The sequence below is a fragment of the Urocitellus parryii genome, chromosome 6, assembly GCF_045843805.1.
Source record: "Urocitellus parryii isolate mUroPar1 chromosome 6, mUroPar1.hap1, whole genome shotgun sequence".
Taxonomy (NCBI): Eukaryota; Metazoa; Chordata; class Mammalia; order Rodentia; family Sciuridae; genus Urocitellus; species Urocitellus parryii.
This window is the reverse complement of record NC_135536.1, coordinates 55924496-55949834: the sequence shown is the minus strand read 5'-3', so window position 1 is coordinate 55949834 and position 25339 is coordinate 55924496. Positions and strand designations below refer to the sequence as shown.

The 25339-nt window shown below is 39.7% G+C and overlaps 1 protein-coding gene and 1 pseudogene across 2 annotated transcripts in view; one reads left to right on the top strand and one right to left on the bottom strand.

The window, feature by feature from the left end:
- Positions 1-25339, bottom strand: part of Togaram1 (TOG array regulator of axonemal microtubules 1) — a 94345-nt gene that overhangs the window by 62220 nt on the left and 6786 nt on the right. The window lies entirely within an intron of this gene.
- On the top strand, positions 22962-25240 carry LOC113199614 (RNA exonuclease 5 pseudogene; annotated as a pseudogene).

Below are 25339 nucleotides of genomic sequence, written 5' to 3'. Positions count from 1 at the left end.
GATCAGATCTTTTAGTGACAGCAGTGAAAAAGCTGAGTAAAACAATAACTGATATTAAAACTGTTTCTAAAGAAATTGTTAAGATTATAATATAGGACCAAGCACCTTCATATTCTTACAGTAAAAAAATCTCACATAAGACATAATACCCCAGGATCTTGTGTTTGTCCTACTAATTATTCACATGATGACTAGTAACTAAAAAAGCTTATAATACTTACTAACATTATATTTAGGTATTATTTTAAAAGTTGTTCTTATAGAAAGCTAACACTTGATTTAAAAACGATTTATACTTGAGATGACTTTTACTCACTTAACAAACATCTTTAAGAGCTTTCTATGTGCCAAGCATTGTGCTAAGCCCTGAATACCAAGATTAAAAATATACCATCTCTGTTCTCAATGAACTGACAGTACAGTGATGAAACAGAAAAGACTTGTGAATAATCAATTTCAATTCAATGTAATAATAAGCACTGTGATGGGGGAAGTTTAAGATGAGATGGGACAGGTATTAAAAAATAGACCTAAGATGAGCAAAAAAAAAAGAAAGAAAGAAAGAGTAGGGATGGAGGTATAAGGGTGATCAGGCAGTGACCAACATATATAAAGGCCAGAAGACTTAACAAGTTAAAAGCAGGTGGGTAAGGAATAAGGACTAGGTACACTATTTACTATTTACACTCATAAATGAGTGTAAATGGGGTGAGATGTGAAGAGAAATTTGAAGAGTAGAATTACAAGATCCAATATTCTCTTAGAAAGATCAATTATGAAGGAAATATGTTGATCTGAGATTATTTCACCTTTGCCATACATAACAATGAACATTTAAAAATGTATAAACTGCACTATAAAACTACTAAATATAGTCCCCAGTTAACTTCACTAAGATTTTATAAGTCATGACATTTTCAATACTACCAAAACATTATACTCAGTGTTCCTACACTGTTAACAAGGGAGTTTTATTAACATGCCTTATCTGGATCACTTTTGAAAGACAAATGGTTCAATCTTTCCACATTTAAAAAAAGGGGGGAGGAAGATGGCGGCGGGGAATGAGTGAGCCGCTCTGTGCTCCGCGCCACCGCCGCCGCAGCGTATGTTGCTGCTTCTTAGAAGAAGAAGTAAAGATCATCAAAGGACATCTGTCGACAAGGATTCAGCACCGTGTCAAGAAGGGCCTAGATGGAGTGAATCCGCCACGACTTCAGCACGAGCAGTAAGGCTGCAGCCCCCGAGCTGCCGGGCTCCCTGGGCCCCTTCTCACTCCCCTCTCCGCCTCTCCGCTTCGCTTCTCCCCCGCCATCTCTCCTCCCACGCTCACTCCCTAAATCTAGATCTCAATCTCTTTCCCCCACCCCACCCGCTCTCTCGCGTGCCCAGTACCCAGCCCACACGGGCCCCGAGGCGCTGCCTCCCCTCCCCCAGCCCGCACCCCCTCCACGGGGGTCCCGAAGGCCACAGCTTTGCCGCCACCGCCGCCGCCGCTGCAGCCACCGCCGCTGCCGCCACCGCTTTCCGCGGAGCACCTTAGAACAGACTCTTAACCGAGTAAAATGGAACAGCTGATAAGATGAGTGACAATTTAAAATCTAAATGATCCAACATGGCGGTGGACGCGGAGAGATCAAGTCTCTAACCCCTTCAGGACGCGGAGAGATCAAGTCTCTAACCCCTTCAGCTGCACGGGCATAGGGAGAAGGAAACTGTCAAAATACTGTTCGCTCAGGACCACTAGGCACGGTTGAGCTGAAGTGGACCCCGGGCGAACGGTCTAGCCTTCTCAGAACACACCGAGCCCGAATTGGCTGCATTCTAGCTCAGGTTCGCCTGCTTCATGGACTCAACACTAATGATCCCACTGAAATAACTAGTCGGCCCGCCTGAACTCAAAGAGGTAAAAGCCAACTGAGCACCACAGCCAGACCCAGGGAATCAGGAGTGACGCAGGACTAGCGGTGCAGGACTCCCAGCTATTGCTATCACCAGTGCTGACAACAGGTCCCTTGCACCAGCTATCAGGGGAGTTGCTGCTACCTGAGGGCAAATAAATTCCCTGGGGGCCCTCAGCCCCAAGCCCTACAAACTTAGGGTCTGAGGGAGGCAAACAGAAAGGGTGTGCCCAGGCACCCATGAAAACAGGGCTCCCAGGAGCAGCAGACCTGGCGTGTAGTCAGTATTGTGGTGAGTGTCACAGGTGAGCGGGGCCTGGCTTGAGGAACCACAAGAGAAGGCCCTAGGCACTCAGGATTAGAGACCCACACAGTCTGGGAAGAAGAGCTGAGGCACAGTGATTGGTTCCCACCTATCAAGAAGAAAAGCCTGGCCCAGTGGGCATAGCTCCACCAACTGGATGAGAAGTTAATCGAGCTATATGACTGCATTTATTATTATTATTATTATTATTTAATGATTATTATTAGTATTTTTTTTATTTTATTTTCACTTTTTGTTGTTGATGTAGTTGTTGTTCTTTAACGTTCCTATTAATGGTTTCAATTTTTTTAAATTCTTTTTATTTTATTAGTATTACTATTATTTTTTAAACTTTAATTTCCATTTTTTTACTATCATTATAAAATTTTTTCTTTTTTTCTTTTTTTTTTTTGTTGGTTTTAAATTTTTATTTTTTTTGTTTCTTCTTTCTTTCTTTTCACTTTTTTTTTCTTTTGTCTTCTCACTTCTTTCAATTTTCCTATTCCACCTTCCTTGAATTCTACCTGCCTACACTCATTCTCTTTAGTGACTTCTTCCCTCCCCTTCTAATATCTCTCCTCCCCAGTATCACACTAATTGGAGGAGGATCACAGCCACTACCTGCCCTGAAAGGGTGACTTTTCAACCATACAAGAGCAATATAATTAAATAGAGGGGGAAAATATCAAAGACACAACAATTTCACCAAGCAGAAAGAAACGCCAGCAGTATGAAACGACAAGGAAAGAAAGGACCACAGGCAATGCAGGTCAACTCAACTTTAGAAGAGGTAATAGCTGCAACAGATGGAATGTCAGATAGAGAGCTCAGGACATACATGCTTCAGACAATCTGGAGTCTCAAGGAAGACATGAGACAGCAAAATCAGACAATGAAAGATCATATTGACAAACAAATCCAGGAAATAAAAGATCAATTTCACAGGGAGATAGAGGTAATAAAAAACAAACAAATAGAAATACTAGAGATGCAGGAATCAATAAACCAACTTAAAAACTCAATTGAGAATACTACCAGCAGAGTTGATCACTTAGAAGATAGAACATCAGACAATGAAGACAGAATATTTCAACTTGAAAAGAACATAGATAGCTCAGCAAGTCTACTAAGAAACCATGAGCAGAACATTCAAGAACTATGGGATAATATCAAAAGACCAAACTTAAGAGTCATTGGGATACAGGAAGGCACAGAGCTCCAAACCAAAGGATTAAGCAATCTATTCAGTGAAATAATACAAGAAAACTTCCCAGACTTGAAGAATGAGACAGAATCCCAAATCCTAGAAGCCTACAGGACGCCGAATGTGCAAAATCATAAGAGATCCACACCTAGACACATTATAATGAAGATGTCCAACATACAGAATAAGGAGAGAATTTTAAAAGCTACAAGGGAAAGGAAGCAGATTACATTTAGGGGTAAACCAATCAGGATAACAGCTGATCTCTCAACACAGACTCTAAAAGCTAGAAGATCCTGGAATAACATATTTCAAACGCTTAAAGAAAATGGATTCCAACCAAGAATCGTGTATCCGGCGAAATTAAGCTTCAGATTAGAAGATGAAATGAAAACCTTCCACGATAAACAAAAGTTAAAAGAATTCGCAGCTAGAAAACCATCTCTTCAAAAAATCCTTGGCAAAACATTACAGGAAGAGGAAATGGAAAATAACATTGATAACCAACAATGGGAGGTAGGACAGTAAAGGGGGGAAAGTAGTCAAAGAGGATAACAAATCAGGTTTAGTAACATCAATAAACAAATATGGATAGAAGAACAAACCATATCTCAATAATAACCCTAAATGTTAATGGCTTAAACTCACCAATTAAGAGACACAGGCTAGTAGAATGGATCACAAAACAAGACCCAACAATATGCTGTCTACAGGAGACGCATTTGATAGGAAAAGATGTACCTAGACTGAAGGTGAAAGGTTGGGAAAAATCATATCACTCATATGGACCACGGAAACAAGCAGGAGTGTCCATACTCATATCTAATAAAATAGATTTCAAGCCAAAGCTAATCAAAAGGGATATAGAAGGACACTTCATACTGCTCAAGGGAACCATACACCAACAAGACATAACAATCATAAATATATATGCCCCAAATAATGGTGCAGCCGTGTTTATCAAGCAAACTCTTCTCAAGTTCAAGAGTCTAATAGACCACCATACAATAATCATGGGAGACTTCAACACACCTCTCTCACCACTGGACAGATCTTCCAAACAAAAGTTAAATAAGGAAACTATAGAACTCAATAACACAATTAACAACCTAGACTTAATTGACATATATAGACTATACCACCCAACATCAAGTTGCTACACTTTTTTCTCAGCAGCACATGGAACCTTCTCAAAAATAGACCATATACTATGTCACAGGGCAACTCTTAGACAATACAAAGAGGTAGAGATAATACCATGCATCTTGTCTGATCATAATGGAATGAAACTGAAAATCAATGATAAAAGAAGAAAGGAAAAATCAAGCATCACCTGGAGAATGAACAATAGGTTGCTGAGTGATCAATGGGTTTTAGAAGACATCAAGGAGGAAATTAAAAAATTCCTAGAGTTAAATGAAAACACAGACACAACATATCGGAATCTATGGGACACATTGAAAGCAGTTCTAAGAGGAAAATTCATTGCTTGGAGTTCATTCCTCAAAAAAAGAAAAAACCAACAAATAAATGATCTCATACTTCATCTCAAAATCCTAGAAAAAGAAGAGCAAAACAACAGCAAAAGAAGTAGAAGGCAAGAAATAATTAAAATCAGAGCTGAAATTAATGAAATTGAAACAAAAGAAACAATTGAAAAAATTGACAAAACTAAAAGCTGGTTCTTTGAAAAAATAAATAAAATTGACAGACCCTTAGCCATGCTAACGAAGAGAAGAAGAGAGAGAACCCAAATTACTAGCATACGGGATGAAAAAGGCAATATCACAACAGACACTTCAGAAATACAGAAGATAATAAGAAAGTACTTTGAATCCTTATACTCCAATAAAATAGAAGATAGTGAAGGCATAGATAAATTCCTTGAGTCTTATGATCTGCCCAGATTGAGCCAGGAGGATATAGACAACCTAAACAGACCAATAACAATAGAGGAAATAGAAGAAACCATCAAAAGACTACCAACTAAGAAAAGCCCAGGACCGGATGGGTATACAGCAGAGTTTTACAAAACCTTTAAAGAGGAACTAACACCAATACTTTTCAAGCTATTTCAGGAAATAGAAAAAGAGGGAGAACTTCCAAATTCATTCTACGAGGGCAACATCACCCTGATTCCGAAACCAGACAAAGACACTTCAAAGAAAGAAAACTACAGACCAATATCTCTAATGAACCTTGATGCAAAAATCCTCAATAAAATTCTGGCGAATCGGATTCAAATACATATCAAAAAAATTATACACCATGATCAAGTAGGATTCATCCCTGGTATGCAAGGTTGGTTCCATATACGGAAATCAATAAATGTTATCCACCACATCAATAGACTTAAAAACAAGAACCATATGATCATCTCGATAGATGCAGAAAAAGCTTTCGACAAAGTACAGCATCCCTTTATGTTCAAAACTCTAGAAAAATTAGGGATAACTGGATCATACCTCAACATTGTAAAAGCAATCTATGATAAGCCACAGGCCAGCATCATTCTGAATGGAGAAAAATTGAAAGCATTCCCCTCTAAGATCTGGTACAAGACAGGGATGCCCTCTCTCGCCACTTCTGTTCAACATAGTCCTCGAAACACTGGCCAGAGCAATTAGGCAGACGAAAGAAATTAAAGGCATAAAAATAGGAAAAGAAGAACTTAAATTATCACTATTTGCAGATGATATGATTCTATACCTAGCAGACCCAAAAGGGTCCACAAAGAAGCTATTAGAGCTAATAAATGAATCCAGCAAAGTGGCAGGATATAAGATCAACACGCATAAATCAAAGGCATTCCTGTATATCAGCGACAAATCCTCTGAAACGGAAATGAGGACAACTACTCCATTCACAATATCCCCCCAAAAAATAAAATACTTGGGAATCAACCTAACAAAAGAGGTGAAAGATTTATACAATGAAAATTACAGAACCCTAAAGAAAGACATAGAAGAAGACCTTAGAAGATGGAAAAATATACCCTGCTCATGGATAGGCAGAACTAACATCATCAAAATGGCGATATTACCAAAAGTCCTATATAAGTTCAATGCAATGCCAATCAAAATCCCAACAGCATATCTTATAGAAATCGATAAAAGAATCATGAAATTCATATGGAATAATAAAAGACCCAGAATAGCAAAAACAATACTAAGCAGGAAGTGTGAATCAGGTGGTATAGCGATACCAGACTTCAAACTATACTACAGAGCAATAGTAACAAAAACAGCATGGTACTGGTACCAAAACAGGCGGGTGGACCAATGGTACAGAATAGAGGACACAGTAACCAATCCACAAAACTACAACTATCTTATTTTTGATAAAGGGGCTAAAAGCATGCAATGGAGGAAGGATAGCATCTTCAACAAATGGTGCTGGGAAAACTGGAAATCCATTTGCACCAAAATGAATCTGAATCCCTATCTCTCGCCGTGCACAAAAGTTAACTCAAAATGGATCAAGGAGCTTGATATTAAATCAGAGACATGGCATCTGATAGAAGAAAAAGTTGGTTATGATCTACACGCTGTGGGATCGGGCTCCAAATTCCTCAATAGGACACCCATAGCGCTAGAGTTAACAAATAGAATCAACAAATGGGACTTACTCAAACTAAAAAGTTTTTTCTCAGCAAAAGAAACAATAAGAGAGATAAACAGGGAGCCTACATCCTGGGAACAAATCTTTACTCCACACACTTCAGATAGAGCCCTAATAACCAGAATATACAAAGAACTCAAAAAATTAGACAATAAGATAACAAATAACCCAATCAATAAATGGGCCAAGGACCTGAACAGACACTTCTCAGAGGAGGACATACAATCAATCAACAAGTACATGAAAAAATGCTCACCATCGCTAGCAGTCAGAGAAATGCAAATCAAAACTACCCTAAGATACCATCTCACTCCAGTAAGACTGGCAGCCATTAGGAAGTCAAACAACAATAAGTGCTGGAGAGGATGTGGGGAAAAGGGCACTCTTGTTCATTGCTGGTGGGACTGCAAATTGGTGCAGCCAATTTGGAAAGCAGTATGGAGATTTCTCGGAAAGCTGGGAATGGAACCACCATTCGACCCAGCTATTCCCCTTCTCGGTCTATTCCCTAAAGCCCTAACAAGAGCATGCTACAGGGACACTGCTACATCGATGTTCATAGCAGCTCAATTCACGATAGCAAGACTGTGGAACCAGCCTAGATGCCCTTCAATAGATGAATGGATAAAAAAAATGTGGCATTTATATACTATGGAGTATTACTCTGCATTAAAAAATGACAAAATCATAGAATTTGGAGGGAAATGGATGGCATTAGAGCAGATTATGCTAAGTGAAGCTAGTCAATCTTTAAAAAACAAATACCAAATGACTCCTTTGATATAAGGGGAGTAAACAAGGACAGGGTAGGGACGAAGAGCTTGAGAAGAAGATTTACATTAAACAGGGATGAGAGGTGAGAGGGAAAGGGAGTGAGAAGGGAAATTGCATGGAAATGGAAGGCGATCCTCAGGGATATACAAAATGTCATACAAGAGGAAAGGAGGGGTAAGACAAGATAATACAAATGGAAGAAATGATTTACAGTAGAAGGGGTAGAGAGAGAAAAGGGGAGGGGAGGGGAGGGGAGGGGAGGGGAGGGGAGGGGGGATAGTAGAGAATAGGACAGACATCAGAATACATCAGACACTAGAAAGGCAATATGTCAATCAATGGAAGGGAAACTGATGTGATACAGCAATTTGTATACGGGGTAAAAGGGGGAGTTCATAATCCACGTGAATCAAACCGTGTAATATGATGTATTAAGAACTATGTAATGTTATGAACGACCAATAAAAAAAAAATAAAAAAAAAATAAAAAATAAAAAAAGGGGGGAATGAGTGAGAGAATTAGGAAATAGAGAATATAGAACCTATGTTAGTTAGCAAAATGTACACTTTCCTATAAACACACTAGAACTTATTCCTATTAACTTATATTAGGTGGAGCTATTTTTTTTTTAATTTGTAGTTATAGATGGACCGCATGCCTTTATTTTGTTTGCTTATTTTTATGTGGTGCCTCACTTGTGCAAGGCAAGCACCCTACCACTGAGCTATGGTCCCAGCCCTAGGACTGGTAGAATTAGTAGAACTATTTGCTGTGACAGCAAATGAAACTTGCTGTTACAAGTTTATTTACTTATTTCTGTATTATATTTTGGCTGGTATGACAAAACATGATGGAACCTAATACGACATTCACTGAATTTCTGAACTCCAATATAAGTTAGTAATTGAATGTTTTCAGTTGATTGGTGTGGGAGAGGTTTTGAATGAAAACATTTTTGTCCCAGAGTTACATACTTATTTAGACAAAAAGGATGAAGGAATCAACAATTACTTTGTTAAAATACTAAGAGTATTGGGATTACAAACCACAACATTTTAAAAGATACAAATGTAGTTGAGTTGCTAATGGGAAAAAAATGTTGTTAGGAAAGAGATTAACTCAGATACATGGAAGCTTTAAGATAAATAAATGATAAATTATAGAAGAATTTGGGCTAGAGGTCAGATTTACTAAGTTTGAGTCTTTGCCCCATTATTTCCTACCAGGGTAATTGACAAGAAGTTAATATGTAATCTTTTTTTGTACTTCAGTTTTCCCAGGTATAAGTGGGATAACAGTTCCTCTCTTATAAGATATATGTGAGAAATCTGAGATAAAATATGCAGAAAGCTTAAAATAGGGCTTATAAAATGGCTTTTTAAAAGAAGTTACTATTATTATTATAAAAACACTCAGCTGAAAAGTCTATTTAGAACCTAGGATACTGCCTACCCTATTACAAAGAGCTAAATAAAGACTTGTCAAAAAAAAAAAAAAAAGACTTGTCAAAATGAATAATCACATCTGAAGGACAGCTATTAAGTGCAAGAGCACATAATACGTAATCATCAATGGCTTCTAGAAATTTATTCTAGCTTTTACTGTCATATGAATTATAGGTGTCCTAAGATTTACAACTTAAATTAATTCCATTTATGATTTGGAGCAATACTGCAACTGTTTTGTGTTAAAATAATAAGGGAATTTGAAGTTCGTTCCTATAGATAAATTCCTTTCTCTCCTGAAAAATCTTGAAAAGACATTGGAAATGATTTTAGTGTAAAGAATGGACTAGCGGGGGTGGGGGGCACATGACTGTACTCAGCAGCTTGGGAGGCTGAGGCAGGAGAATCACCATTCAAAGCCAGCTTCAGTAAAAGCAAGGTGCTAAGGAACTCAGTTGGACCCTGTCTGTAAATAAAATACAGAATAGTGTTAGGGATGTAGCTCAGTGGTCAAGCGCCCCCAAGTTCAATCCCTGGTCTTAAAAAGAATGGCCTCAAAACATGGAAGGAGGGCTGCAGGTGTAACTCAGGGGTAGGGTACTTGCCCAGCATGCACAAAGCCCTGGGTTCAATTCTTAGCACAGAAAACAAAAACATGGAAGGAAAAATATTGGGAAAATTATGTGGTCAATTTGGAAAGCAGTATGGAGATTCCTGGGAAAGCTGGGAATGGAACCACCATTTGACCCAGCTATTGCCCTTCTTGGACTATTCCCTGAAGACCTTAAAAGAGCGTACTATAGGGATACTGCTACATCGATGTTCATAGCAGCACAATTCACAATAGCTAGACTGTGGAACCAACCTAGATGCCCTTCAATAGATGAATGGATTAAAAATGTGGCATTTATATACAATGGAGTATTACTCGGCACTAAAAATTGACAAAATCATGGCATTTGCAGGGAAATGGATGGCATTAGAGCAGATTATGCTAAGTGAAGCTAGCCAATCCCTAAAAAATAAATGCCAGATGCCTTCTTTGATATAAGAAGAGCAACTAAGAACAGAGCAGGAAGGAAGAGCATGAGGAAAAGATTAACATTAAACAGGGACAAGAGGTGGGAGGGAAAGGGAGAGAGAAGGGAAATTGCATGGAAATGAAAGGTGACCCTCATTGTTATACAAAATTACATATAAGAGGATGTGAGGGGAAAGGGAAAAAAAAACAAGGGAGAGAATTGAATTACAGTAGATGAGATAGAGAGAGAAGATGGGAGGGGAGGGGAGGGGAGGGGAGGGGAGGGGGGACAGAAGAGGATAAGAAAGGTAGCAGAATACAACAGTCACTAGTATGGCATTATGTAAAAATGGAGATGTGTAACCGATGTGATTCTGCAATTTGTATATGGGGTAAAAATGGGAGTTCATAACCCACTTGAATCAAATGTTTGAAATATGATATGTCAAGAGCTTTGTAATGTTTTGAACAACCAATAAAAAAAAAAGTGAAAAAAAATATGCTTAAGGAGTCTTCTGATTTCTATTCCACCATGTAAGGAGCTTAGTAGTTATCACACCACCCAAAACACCAAAACAAGCACACAACAAAATGAAAAATCAATAACTCTTCTTAGGTCCATCAGAGAAGTGAGGTCAAAGGCCAAACTGTTGCTCCCCCACACACAAAATCAGACAAACAGGTAGATGCACAGGATCACAATTTAGGGAAGAAAGCTGGACACAGAAACCTGTAGGAAACCAGTGCTGGAGTAGGAAAATTTAAACTGTAGATGATAAACTGCAGGAGGCTCAATACTAACAAGTGTGAAAAGTAAAAACCCTGGCTCAGGCAAGTCATAGAGGAGTCCCCACTATGAGTTTACCTCCCTCCAGAGGCTCTACCATGAACTCAAACTGAATAAAGGAGAAAAATTCCTTCATGCTTCTGGCAGAGGGAGAGAAAAGGTAATTATCTTGAAATATAAAAATGCATTTGTTCTTTTTTTTAAAATATATTTTTTTAGTTGTTGATGGACATTTATTTGTTTGTTTGTTTATTTATTTATTTTTTATTTATATGCAGTGCTGAGAAACCACACCCCAGCCCAGCATTCTGTTCTTAACAAAGGCCTGTCCTCAGGAGAAATTCTTTTTACCAGTTCCTGACCTACTGGGGTTTTATCAAAGCTGTACTGACTTGGAGGATGGGAAATATCCAACTCCAGCTTGTTCTAGCATCTTTGCTACCCAAGGCAGAGGAGGGAGCTCAAATGCACTGATAAAGTCTGGAAGAAGAATAAGTAGGGGAAATAATAGAAAAAACTGGTAAAGTTCACAGGGGCATAGACACATCAAAAGTCTGGGACCTAATATAGGTCTACAGAATACTTACCTTCCTCCCGACATCTTAACACCACATTACCCTAAGTCCTAATTGCCACAATTTTTATCTAACACATAACATTTGCCTTTCAACAAAAAAAATTATAAGGCATACTAAAAGGCAAAACAAAACAGAATTTGAAGAAAATAAACAAATATTAGAACCAATGTCAAACATGGTAGGGAGGTTGGAATTATGAGATCAGGAATTTAAAAAAAAACTATAATTAATATAATAAAGGCTATAATAATGGAGCAGGCAGACAACATGCAAGAACAGACCTGAGACTTGAATATTCTATGAAAGTACCCAACAGAAAGCTAGAGATCTAAAACATTATAATAGAAATGAAGAAAGTTTTTGATGGTCTCATATCAGTGATACAGTCTGGATATGACTAAGGAAAGAATATCTGAGCTTAAGGATACGACAATAGAAACTTCCAAATTTGAAAAGCAGAGAGGAAAAAGACTAAGAAATAATAATATAGTCAGAAAAAAAGAAGATAATATGAAAGAACCACGGGAAAACTATGAAAGGCACAATTTACATATAATGGGAAGTCTGGAAGAATAAGAAGCAGGGAAAAAAAAAAGAAAAAATATTTGAGGAATAATGATGGAGAATTTTCCTAAATTAATGTCAGAAACCAAACCACAGGTCAAAAAAGCTAAAGGGGCAACACTTGCAATGCAAGAACAACTATACATAGGCATAATATTTTCAAACTACAGAAAGTCATGGATAAAGATAAATTCTAGGAAGAGGAAAAAAATAGCCAATGAAGGAAAACTCGTCTTATCTACAGAGAATCAAAAGTCTCAGAATCCAGACAAACAAAAATGGAGTAAATTAAAGTACTGAGAAAAAAAGGAAAAACCTAACCAAACCACCAACTTTAGAATTCTATACTCTGGGAAATTATCTTCAAAAGTGAAGGACAGAGGGGAGGGAGGGAAGATGGCGGCCAAGGGAGTGCATCACCCCAGTGCGCCACATCACTGAGCGGGAGAAAGAAACGGCTGAAGGCTATCTTGTTGGGAATTTCTAGTGAAATTGAGGTGCTCCAGAATCTAGTGGACAGATTTCCATCATGCGAGGTTCGGCTGTGGGAGCTCCATTTCTCCGCACGGAGGGTTGCATAGCCTGGAGTCTGTGGCGCGCACTGGGGAGCGGCAAGGTGCCAGAGCGGGGGAGCAGCGATACGGATTCGGGGGGCTCCCGCCAGTGGTACATTGACAGTTGGCAGCGCTTAGTGCTGAGTTCCGGCTTTGAGACAGAGGAGAGAAGCGGTCCAGTTTGGTTCCAGACACCGGTTGGACCACAGAGGAGGACAGTAGCCGCCATTTCGGAGAGATGATGTAATCATCCCCATGTTCTACTGATCTCAGCTCATTCAGCTACGGAACAGGTGATTTCAGGCTGGTATTTGCCTGCGTCTAGCAGACAGATTTCTTGCTCAGGCTCGGGACTGGGGATCTTGTGGAGCATACTCCTAGAGGCTTGTGCCTGGCAAGGCGTGTGCCGGGCACTGAGCAGCTGGATTCTGGTTCCCGGGGCTAACCTGGCCCAGGCCTGAAGAAACTGTGGAGACTGCCAGTGGAGGCCAGCTCCAAGTGGAGCATGCGCTGAGCTTGGGGCGACTGGGTTCTGACTCCCGGAACAGTTTTGGCCTGGGGCTGGGGAACCCGTGGGGGTCGCTCGCTGGAGCCAGCTCCCAGTGGAGAGTGTATCGGGATCAGAGAGGCGGGGTTCTGGCTACCGAAGCTGCTTTGGCCCAAGGCTAGGGAACCGGCAGTGACTTCTCAGTCAGGGTCCTGCTGGGTGCTGTGGGGGCAGAGTGGAGCTTCCGCCTGCGCCCAGAGCAGGCCAAGTGACCCGCCGGCGTGGTATCATGACACCCCAAATGCAGCTGGGGCTGAAGAGAGTTGCCGCCCACGCCTAGAATAGGACCAGTGGCCCCGAGGCGCGGTAGCCAAGTAACCTCATTTGGAGTAGGGGCTGTGCAGAGCTGCCATCTGAGCAAGCAGGGCAGGCAGACCTGCAGCCCACTGGCAAAACAGGCCAGGTAGCTTGCCAACGTGGTGGACACGTAACACCGAGGCAATCGCGTCACACTGGTTGGAGTGGGGGTGGAGCAGGGCCACCGCCCGGGTCCGGAGGGGGCTCAGCGACCCGTTGGAGAGGTAGTCAGGTACCCCCATTGGGAGTGGGGGCTGTGCAGAACTGCGACCCACCGGCCTAGAGGCCTGCCAGCGTGGTAGACACGTCACACCAATTGGAATGGGGACCCAGCAGAGCCGCCACCCACATCCAGATCAGGACCAACGACCCCAGGGCGTGGTAGTTACGTTACAATTGGAGTGGGGGCAGAGCAGAGCCGCCACCCGTGCCCGCAGGGGGGGGCAGACCTGCGACCGATCAGCGTGGTAGACAGATCACCCTAATTAGAGGAGGAGCACAGTCACTACCCGCCCTGCAAGGGAGACTTCCCAACTATACAAGAGCAATATAAATAAATAGGGGGTAAATTTCAAAAACACAACAGTTGCACCAAGCAGAAAGAAACTCGAGCAGTATGAAAAGACAAGGAAAGAAAGGACCACAAGCAATGCAGGTCAACTCAACTTTAGAAGAGGTAATAGCTGCAACAGATGGAATGTCAGATAAAGAGTTCAGAATATATATGCTTCAGATGATCTGGAGTCTCAAGGAAGACATGAGACAGCAAAATCAGACAATGAAAGATCACATTGACAAACAAATCCAGGAAGTAAAAGATCAATTTCACAGGGAGATAGAGGTAATAAAAAACAAACAAATAAAAATCCTAGAAATGCAGGAAACAATAAACCAACTTAAAAACTCAATTGAGAATACTACCAGCAGAGTAGATCACTTAGAAGAGAGAACATCAGACAATGAAGACAAAGTATTTCAACTGGAAAAGAACACAGACAGCTCAGCAAGTCTGCTAAGAAACCATGAGCAGAACATCCAAGAATTATGGGACAATATCAAAAGACCAAATTTAAGAGTCATTGGGATACAGGAAGGCACAGAGCTCCAAACCAAAGGAATAAACAGTCTATTCAGTGAAATAATACGAGAAAACTTCCCAGACTTGAAGAATGAGACAGAATCCCAAATCCTAGAAGCCTACAGGACGCCGAATTTGAAAAATCATAAGAGATCCACACCTAGACACATTATAATGAAGATGTCCAACATACAGAATAAGGAGAGAATTTTAAAAGCTACAAGAGAAAGAAAGCAGATTACATTTAGGGGTAAACCAATCAGGATAACAGCTGATCTCTCAACACAGACTCTGAAAGCTAGAAGATCCTGGAATAATATATTTCTTTTTTTTTTTTTTTTGAACAGCAAAGAGGTGTTTATTGCAAGCAACTGGTGACACTGAGAGGCTCCGAGCCCAGGGTTTTTTTTTTTTTTTTTTTTTTTTTTTTTTTTTAAGAGAGAGTGAGAGAGGGGAGAGAGAGAGAATTTTTAATATTTATTTTTTAGTTCTCGGCAGACACAACATCTTTGTTGGTATGTGGTGCTGAGGATCGAACCCGGGCCGCACGCATGCCAGGCGAGCGCGCTACAGCTTGAGCCACATCCCCAGCCCATGGAATAACATATTTCAAACACTGAAAGAAAATGGGTTCCAACCAAGAATCGTGTATCCGGCGAAAGTAAGCTTCAGGATAGAAGATGAAATTAAAACCTTCCACGATAAACAAAAGTTAAAAGAATCTGCAGCTAGAAAACCATCTCTTCAAAAAATCCTTGGCAAAACATTACAGGAAGAGGAAATGGAAAATAACATTGAAAACCAACAATGGGAGGTAGGACAGTAAAGGGGGGAAAGTAGTCAAAGAGGATAACAAATCAGGTTTAGTAACATCAATAAACAAATATGGCTAGAAGAACAAACCATATCTCAATAATAACCCTAAATGTTAATGGCTTAAACTCACCAATTAAGAGACACAGGCTAGTAGAATGGATCACAAAACAAGACCCAACAATATGCTGCCTACAGGAGACGCATCTGATAGGAAAAGATATTCATAGACTGAAGGTGAAAGATTGGGAAAAATCATACCACTCATATGGACTTCGGAAACAAGCAGGAGTGTCCATACTCATATCTAATAAAATAGATTTCAAGCCAAAGTTAATCAAAAGGGATAAAGAAGGACACTTCATACTGCTCAAGGGAACCATACACCAACAAGACATAACAATCATAAATATATATGCCCCAAATAATGGTGCAGCTGTGTTCATCAAGCAAACTCTTCTCAAGTTCAAGAGTCTAATAGACCACCATACAATAATCATGGGAGACTTCAACACACCTCTCTCACCACTGGACAGATCTTCCAAACAAAAGTTAAATAAGGAAACTATAGAACTCAATAACACAATTAACAACTTAGACTTAATTGACATATATAGACTATACCACCCAACATCAAGTAGTTACACTTTTTTCTCAGCAGCACATGGAACCTTCTCAAAAATAGACCATATATTATGTCACAGGGCAACTCTTAGACAATATAAAGGGGTAGAGATAATACCATGCATCTTATCTGATCATAATGGAATGAAACTGAAAATCAATGATAAAAGAAGGAAGGAAAAATCAAGCATCACTTGGAGAATGAACAATAGGTTGCTGAATGATCAATGGGTTTTAGAAGACATCAAGGAGGAAATTAAAAACTTCCTAGAGTTAAATGAAAACACAGACACAACATATCGGAATCTATGGGAAACATTGAAAGCAGTTCTAAGAGGAAAATTCATTGCTTGGAGTTCATTCCTCAAAAAAAGAAAAAACCAACAAATAAATGATCTCATACTTCATCTCAAAATCCTAGAAAAAGAAGAGCAAAACAAAAGTGAAGGACAGGGATGGGGTTGTAGCTCAGTGGTAGAGAGTGCTTAGCACATGCAAGGCACTGGGTTTGATCCTCAGCACCACATAAAAAATAAATATATAAAATAAAGGTATTGTGTCCATCTACTTTAAAATAAAAAAGTGAAGGGCAAATAAAAACATTCACAAACAGAAATTGAGAGTATTTGCCAGTAAGATCTGCCTTGCAAGAAATGTTAAAAGAGTTCTTCAGATACAAGAAAAATTATACAGTTGAGAAATATGGGTCTATTTAAAAAAAAAATGTACTGTAGAAGGAAAAGGGAAGGCAAAACTGAAGACTTTTATTTTTCTTAATTATTTTTGTATGAAAAAACTTTATTTATAAAAACAGACATTGGATTTGGTGGTTCCTCTAAAGGTAAAACAGAATTATCATATGATCTAGCATTTCCATTCCTACATGCCCCAGAAATGTAAAACAGGAGTTCAAACAAAAACTTGCACACAAATATTCACAGCAACTCTAATCATAGTATCTGAAAGGTGGAAATAACCCAAATGTCCGTCAGTTGAAGAATGGAAAACCAAAAGGTCTCATATGCATATAATGGAACATATTCAGTCAAAAAAAGAATGAAGTATAGGGGCTGGGGATGTGGCTCAAGCGGTAGCGCGCTCGCCTGGCATGCGTGCGGCCCGGGTTCGATCCTCAGCACCACATACCAACAAAGATGTTGTGTCCACCGAGAACTAAAAAATAAATATTAAAAATTCTCTCTCTCTCTCTCACTCTCTCACTCTCTCTTAAAAAAAAAAATTAAAAAAAAAAAAAAAGAATGAAGTATGGGCACATGCTACAACACAGATAAACTTTGAAAACATTGTGCTAAGTGAAAAAAACCAGAAGCAAAAGGCCACATGGTATAGGATTTCATTTATAAGAAATGATGAGAATAGGCAAATTTACAGTGAGGAGGAATAAGACCAGATGGGGAATTAAGTGTCATGATCCCTAGGTATAAGAAGAAATTTAGATTTTATTCTGAGGGTAATGGGAAGTCTATCCTGATTTTCCAGCCAAGAAATTGGAACACCAGATTTGCTTTGGAGGAACATAATTTTCAGTGCATCCAGATGATAGACTCAGAGAGCAAGATACTAAAAATGAGAGGCTCTGCAAATACTTGACTGGTTTACAGTGCACAAATAGAGCTTAAAGACAACTTCTCATGGAAAGAAAAAGTTGACCTAGTCGAGGTTTTCATGACTGACAGATTCTTCTTTCAAACAGAACAGGCGACTTTTTAAGTTTTTCATTAAAAATATACACTAAGAATCATCATAAGGGTCCAGCTAACAGGCTTAAGAAGAAGACTGATCAAATTTATGTTATGTACATGTACAAATTGACATAATGAAACCCACTTTTATATTTAATTATAATGTATCAATGAAAAAATACAGAAAAAAATGTAGAGTGGAAAGTAAATTCTCATGTCTTATTTATCATTTTTTGTTCAATCCCTATTCTTCTTTTTTTGGTGGTGCTGGGGATTGAATCCAGGGCCTTGTGCACTCTACCAGCTGCACTATATCCATAGCCCCCTCCTAAATTCTTATTCTTTACCATCTAACAACAGTTCAAAATAATAGCAACAATATATTTGATTATATATGCTTATGTATGTATGTAAGCATATGTAAATGCGCACTGCTAACTCAAGGACAACTGCAAAAAAAGGTAAAAAAATGAAAGTATAATTGATATGCTAAGAAAGACAAAAAAATAGAATCATAAAAAATTCTGAATTAAAAGGGCTGGGGACGTAGCTCAGTGGCAGAGCACTTCCCTAGCATGTCCAATGCCCTGGGTTTTATCCTCAGCAAGGCCAAAAAAAGAAAAAACAAATCTCTATTAAAACCATAAAAGACACCTGTAATCCCAATGAGTTGGAAGGCTGAGGCAGGAGGATCACAAGTTCCAGGCCAGCCTCAGCAATTTAGAGAGACTCTGTCTCAAAATAAAAACTAAAAAGAGCTGGGGATGTAGCTGAGTGGTAGAGAGCCCCTGGAATGACTCTCTAGTACCACAAACAAACAAACAAAAACATAAAAAGGAAAAAAAAAAGGTGGGAAAAACAAAACAGGAGGAGATCTGGAGGAGAGGCCCGCACTGGGCCCAGAGTTATGTGGTGAGCCATCCAGCACGAGGTTCCTTATTCACCAAAGAGTGGGTCTATGGCCCAACATCAAGGTACATATAGGCTTGAGGCTGCCACTGCCATGAAACTGGGATATTGTCGCTTCTATCAAGGGACAACAATAAGGACCTGGTAAGACGTCACCAAGATCCCTGTGGGCCTGCTGCACCAGAGGTTTCTCTTCTAGGGGTGCTAACAGTTATCCTGTTGCTGAGGTAACAGGGAGTCTTGCGTGGAGTTGCCTATCTCTTGTTTCTCCTACTAACAGCCAACTTCTTATGATTACCCTCTAACTAGTCATATAATTTAATACCTCCATATTTTCACATCCTACCTCATAAACATCTCAGCCAACCCCCAGGCTCCCCTTCCACCATCAGAAACTGTAAACCACTATGCAAACCTATTGACTATAAGATAGAAGATAACCAAACTCATCATTTCTGATTATAGTAAGAAAACTGTAAATGTAAAAATAGAAGCTAACTGATATATGGCTGCATGATGGGTACACTGAGTGTTGTAATACTGATCTCTCCCTTAAAAGTGAGGTATTGGTAACCTATTGGTAACCTATAAGACAACAGGGCAGAAGCTGTAATACCTCGGATCTACACTACAAGAGAGGAAGAACCACAGATATGATGAAAAAACAAGGGAGTAAAGTGTCCCACACAACCAATATACAACAACAATGAAATCCACAGATAGTGCAGTAGGTGAAATGTCAGAGAAGAAGTTCAGAATATACATAACTAAAATTATTTTGGAATTAAAGAATGACCTAAGTAAGCAGAAACAGGCAAAAATCGAACACACCAACAAGAGATTATGAGAGCAAATACAGGTTACAAGAGATTACTTCAAGAAGAGATAGAGATACTGAAAAACAAAACAAAACAAAACAGAAACCCTTAAAATGAAAGAAACAATAAGTCAATTAAAAACCTCAATAGATAGCATCACCAACAGACTAGATCACTTGGAAGTCAGGACCTCAGACAATGAAGACAAAATATACAATCTTGAAAATAAAGTGGACCTCACAGTGAAGATAGTAAGAAACCATGAATAGAATATCCAAGAATTATGGGATACCATCAAAAGACCAAATTTAAGATTTATTGGGATAGAGGAAGGTTCAGAGATTTAAACCAAAGGAATGCACAATCTCTTCAATAAAATGATAGCAGAAAATTTCCAAAGCATGAAGAATGAACTGGAAAATCAAATACAAGAGGCCTATAGGACATGAAATGTACAAAATTACAACAGATCTACATCAAGACATATTATAATGAAAATGCCTAGCATACAGAATAAAGATAGAATTTTAAAGGCCACAAGAAAAAAAAAATCAGATTACCTATAAGGGAAGACCAATTGGGATCTCAGCAGATTTTCCAACCCAGATTCTCAAAGACAGGAGATCCTGGAACAACGTATACCAAGCTCTAAAAATTAATGGAGACGACCAAGAATCTTATACCCAGCAAAATTAATCTTCAAATTTGACAATGAAATAAAAACCCTCCATGACAAACAAAGGTTATAAGAATCTACAGCAAGAAAGCCTGCATTACAGAACATTCTTGGCAAAATATGCCACGAGGAGGAAATGAAAAACAATGAGGGCTGGGGATGTGGCTCAAGCGGTAGCGCGTTGCCTGGCATGCGTGCAGCCCGGGTTCGATCCTCAGCACCACATACAAACAAAGATGTTGTGTCCACCAAAAACTGAAAAATAAATATTGAAATTCTCTCTCTCTCTCTTAAAAAAAAAAAAAAAGAAAAACAACAATGAAAATCTGCAAAGGGAAGAACTACAATAAAGGAAAAGCCAACCAAAGAAGAAACCAAGTCAAGTCAAATACCAAAAATAAACAAAAATGACTAGTAATACACTTCATGTCTTTTTCAACCCTTTTGGATAAATTTTTACACATAAAAATTTTAACTACAATATCACCTAATTTTTCAGGTTTTTGTTTACTTTGTATTTTTGTTTTTCATTTCTCTTCACAAAGTTACACAAATATTTTCTTTAAAAGTTTTAGCATTTTATACATTACATTTTAATATATAATTAAGCTGGTATGTGTATATACCTGTGATATTGCCTGTGATATGAGATGAGGTATATTTTACTCTTATGATTAAAAATCCATTATTCGAGATTCAAGGATGAAAAAGATCAATCAGAGTAAAAATTGTTTAATAAGGTAATTATAAAGGTAAGGGCAAGGTTGAGGGAAACTAACAAATTTTGTGAAGCACCTTTTCTTCTGTAAACTTGGAGAGGTAGGAGGTAAAAGAAGAGAGAGCCATTATGAAAAACTTGTAGGAGAAGGTGACCTAACTGAAGTTATTCCCACCAAAAGCATGTAGAAACCAACTCACAGTTTAACAGAGTCTTATATGGAGGAATAAAACACCTTGCTCTATTCTTGTATATTCTAAATTCATCTCTTTGGTGTCCCTTCTGATGTAACTCAACAAGAAACCACATAACAAGGGGACTTATCATGCAGCCTACAGCATATGTCTCTTCAAAAGGTGAAAGATGGAGAAATGAGCCAATATGGCAGCCATTGGTTACGCGAGGCTACTGAGTATTTGAAATGTGTTCAGTCTGAATTGAGGTATGCTATGTATTAAATAGACATTAGATTCCAAAGAATTACTAGGACAAGGAAAATGAACATGAAATATCTAACAATTATTTTCTTTGCAAATTATGTTGGTAATCCATTGGGTTAAATGGAAATATATTAAAATTAATTTCTCTATTTGTTTAGAAAAAAAGAAAAGTAAAAGAGAATAAGGTAATGTATTCTGTATCTTCACTATAGTACTATATATCCATATTTATATGTTGTCATTTTTTATATTAGTGTTATCAAAATTCATATAACCACAAAACTAAATAGGGCAAATTGTAACATATATAAATTATATCTCAACAAACATGACCTTAAAAAGAAATCTAGTTCAGGAATATCCATTCTCAGATCACAAAGAAATTAACCTAGATATCAGTAAGAGAGAAGGAGAGTTTGAAAATCCCCCAGGCCAACAAACACTTGTAAATTACAAATGGGTCAAAGAAGAAATCTCAACTGAAAAATGTTAAAATATTTTAAATCAAATGAAAATTGAAAATAAAACTTCTCGGGGCTGGGGATGTGGCTCAAGCGGTAGCGTGCTCGCCTGGCATGCGTGCGGCCCAGGTTCGATCCCCAGCACCACATACCAACAAAGATGTTGTGTCCGCCGAGAACTAAAAAATAAATATTAAAAATTCTCTCTCTCTCTCCTCTCTCATTCTCTTTAAAAAAAAAAGAAAAGAAAACTTCTCAAAATTTGTGGGGCACAATGAAAGCAGTGCTTAGAAGAGACAAAGCACTGAATGCATATATTTAAAAAAAAAAAGATCTAAAATCTGAGCTTCTACCTTAGGAAACTAGAAGAGGGCCAAATTAGATCCAAAATACGCAGAAAAAATAAATTTAAAAATTAGAATAGTGGGCTGGGGTTGTGGCTCTGCGGTAGAGCGCTTACCTAGCATGTGTGAGGCCCTGGGTTCGATCCTCAGCACCACATAAAATAAATAAAATAAAGATATTGTATCCAACTACAAAAAAATTAGCATAGCAATCAATGAAAAATAGGTAGTCAAAAAAGAAAATAACAGAATCATTGTTTCTCCTTTGCTAGCAAAGCAATAAACTGCGCAGTCTGGCTGGGCACAATCAGGAGCCACTTGTCAAAACAAACGAACTTTATTTTTAGAACACACACACTGCACCACACAGCTCTTCAGGAATTCCCTCAGAGCCCAACTGCCACCACCGGCTTCCCACAAGCCTCTCAACCTCCCCCACTCCTCCTGCTCTTGAGGCTGTTTGGCTGGGTCACGTGGGAGGAGCCAAAAAAAAGTCCCCCAATGAGCAGCTCCATGATCTGAAAGGGCGGGGAAACAGCCCAAAGCACCACCACAGAGGAGCCAATCAGCTGGCAGCTAGAAGTTTGCTGGGGCTGCTGTGAGCCAATCATCAGCTGGCAGCTGGAAGTTTGCTGGGGCCCCTTCGGCTGTGGCTCTCAACAATAAACCATCCTTTTTTCCTTCTCAAGACCATTTTCTCTTGCTGGATTGGCATCAAGACAAGGACAGCTTTCTACACCAAGGACAGAGTTCCACAACAAGGACTCAAGTATAGAATCATGGAGCCAGAGAAGGAGAAGACCCGGAGGCTCCCCAGGGAGAGCAGCCAGAGGAGATGGGTCCCCGACTGGCTGATGAGGACGCCCGAGGTAAGGATATCCCATTCGGATCTCACGGACAGGCAGCCCGAGCCCAAGAGAGCCCAGTTGTCTGGCATTGTAATGGCTGAAAACTGTGAAGTAACCCATGAACAGCTATGAGTTGCTCAAGTATGCAGTTCTGGGTCAACCCGTTATTGAGAGACCCAGGTGGTGCCAGCTTCTTTACCAAAACCAACTGAGGAGAATAGTGGTCGTCATCCTTCAAGGGATGAGACAACTACACTTCTACAGGTTCTATTAGGAGTCTGGATTTCTCCAAAAAGCCTTCGAACACAAATTCCGCTTGCCTCCTCCATAATCTAATTTTCTAGCTGATATTATTGGGCTACCAAATCAAAAGTTGGATATCTGCCTAAGACCATGGAAGGATCTTCACCATCTGCCAGTACAAAACCCAATGTCAACCTGCAGAATGACCCTATCATTCAAAAGTATGGCTCTCAGAAAGTGGGCTTGTTGTGATGCCTTCTGACAGAGGTGGAAATGAAAACATTTGACTTTCCATTACAAGGTTCGCCTGACTGTGAAAACTTTGTAACTACCAAATGTAATGGATCTGTAACAGAACAGCCCTCTTTGGGCTGGATGGTGAAATGTGCATCACGTCCAAGGGGAGAGAACTAACACGCATCTCACTGGTTGCTGAAGGAGGCTCATGTCTTATTGATGTGTTGGTCAAACCTGATGACCAGATTGTAGACTACGCCACCTGCTATTCAGGAATCACGGAGGAGATGTTTAAGCCGGTGACAAAATTGAAAGACATTCAGAGGCAGTTAAAAGCACTGCTTCCTCCTGATGTGGTGTTAGTAGGTCATTCCTTTGACATTGATCTCCGAGCATTGAACATGATACATCCTTATGTTATTGATACCTCATTGCTTTATGCCAGAGAGCGGGGCAGAAGATTCAAGCTAAAGTTCTTAGCCAAAGCTATTTTGGGGAAGGACATTCAATGTTCGGAAAGGGATGGTCATGATGCCACAGAGGACGCTACAGTGTCCCTTGAATTGGCTCAATATTTCCTCAAGTATGGCCCAAAGAAGATTGCAGAACTCAATCTGGAGGCGCTATGGAGAGCCCAAGACCCAAGAAATATAAAAGTTTCAGTACACCTACAAAGGTGTTTCAAGATGTTTAGATACGGTGCATCAGAAGCTCCTTTTTGTATCCCAAGAGACAGATGATACTGAATTCCCTTCTTCTGAAAATTGTGAAACTATTAAGTGCCTTTCAAACAGAGAGGTCTTTGAGCAGGCCAGAAGGCAAGTCTGCCTGTACCCCTTCAGCATTATTCAGTTCTCTTTTGGGCCTTTTTCACCTCTCCTCACTGAGGAAATGAACAAAAGTGGACAGAGATGTCAATTATCTATGCTGGGCCATTGAGCAAAGATTGTAACCTAAGGGCTCTGAAGAGGCTATTTAAGAGCCTTGGCTCAGTTCGTTCAATGACTCTTGTTCTTGAAACGCATCAATCTCATCTCTATATACAGTACGAAGTCCTGGAAGCTGCCCAGCTGGCCATTGAGTCCTTGAATGGCATTCTGGTGGAAGGTGTATATATAAAGGTACAGAGACCTGTGACAGAACTCACTCTTGATTGTGACACACTTGTTAATGAGCTGGAACGAGATTCTGAGAACCGAGATACTATTTATCTGTCTGGAATTAGTAAAGATTTCTTAGGACATATTCAGGAACTACTGAACCTCTTTGGTGGCCTGGAAGCTGTGATCGTGCCTACAGATGCTAAAAGCGGAAGACAGGAAAAATACTATTTCCTGAAATTCAAAACTTTTGGCAATGCCCACAGCGCCCTCCATATCCTCACAGGCAAAGACTGGAAGCTGAAAGGCAGGCAGGCCCTAACTCCTAGGCACCTCCACGCATGGCTTAGGAGCTTACCACCTGAATCAAGAAGGCCCGCAGGTCTCAGGGTTAGACCTCCTCCCTCAGAGCAGGAGACCTTGCAGAATTTAAAGGCGGCCAACACAAAGATTGCAGCCTGGCATTGGAGCCGGAAGACTGGAAGGCTCTACCAAAGCCTGAGCCCAGGTACCCTTTGCATCATCCTCCTGCCAGGAACCACTAGTCCTCATGGATCTCTCTCTGGCCTAGGACTCATGGGAATAAAAGATGAAGAAGAGGAAAGCACCACCCCAAGCATGGGTTTGTGAGTCGGCTCGCCACTTGCCGTTTCTTATCCTTCCTGGGTGATGGTGGAGAAGACGGGTCAGGCTGCAGCTTCTCCAAAGACTGCTGGGCCTCTTCATTCA